General features: G+C 34.5%; 1 long non-coding RNA gene across 1 annotated transcript; it reads left to right on the plus strand.

Annotated features, from left to right (window-relative positions):
• The first annotated feature begins 6 nt into the window (after nucleotides 1-6).
• On the plus strand, nucleotides 7-464 carry LOC104774625. Its single transcript, XR_765419.1, has 2 exons — nucleotides 7-107; nucleotides 197-464. It is a non-coding gene; the product is annotated as an uncharacterized LOC104774625 (long non-coding RNA).
• Nucleotides 465-686: the final 222 nt, after the last annotated feature.

Genomic DNA, 686 nt, shown 5'->3' on the forward strand with positions numbered 1-686 from the left:
GAGATCTTTGGCTTGAGGAAGAAAACTATTAAACCCAAACCTGAATCACGCGGTCGAATCTCCAAATTCTACAAAAGTATCAGTTCTCAGAATCCTGTTCCCATATGGTATTATAAAATTAGACTTCACTCTTCAATTTTTATTGAATCCTTAAGATATGTGAATTCCTCTTATTTTAAACTAATTTTTTTCTTAGAGATTGTGAATTTCCGGAACTTCCAAAACAAAATGACCAAGTAAGGGATTCAATGCCTACAATACAACAATCCGAGGGAAGATTCAAGTTAAAAAAAAAAGCTTCTTAGACGTTTTAAGAGATGATTGATGTTGACTCTTTTTGATGGGATGTGTGCAATGTAATGTGCATTTTGTATAGTGGAGTATTTCAAGCACAAAAATCTTACTTGGATACAAGTCTTCATATGATTCTAAATTGTTGCGAGAGAGAAGATACTTTGAACAAATGATGTTTTCACCAACATACTACAACAAAGAAATCAAAGCTATGAATCCAAACCATGGCCAACCAAGTTGTATAACATAATCTCAGCAGCCAAAGAACTTTCCCATTCTGACATAAGCTGCGTTTTTCTTATCCCCTTGATAGGTGAATAAAAAATGGACTGACACTGAAAATTATACCCAACATCAAGACTCAAGCAGAAGGTGTTATCTCCTCAGGAGCA

Source organism: Camelina sativa, unplaced genomic scaffold (assembly GCF_000633955.1).
Source record: "Camelina sativa cultivar DH55 unplaced genomic scaffold, Cs unpScaffold04112, whole genome shotgun sequence".
Taxonomy (NCBI): domain Eukaryota; kingdom Viridiplantae; phylum Streptophyta; class Magnoliopsida; order Brassicales; family Brassicaceae; genus Camelina; species Camelina sativa.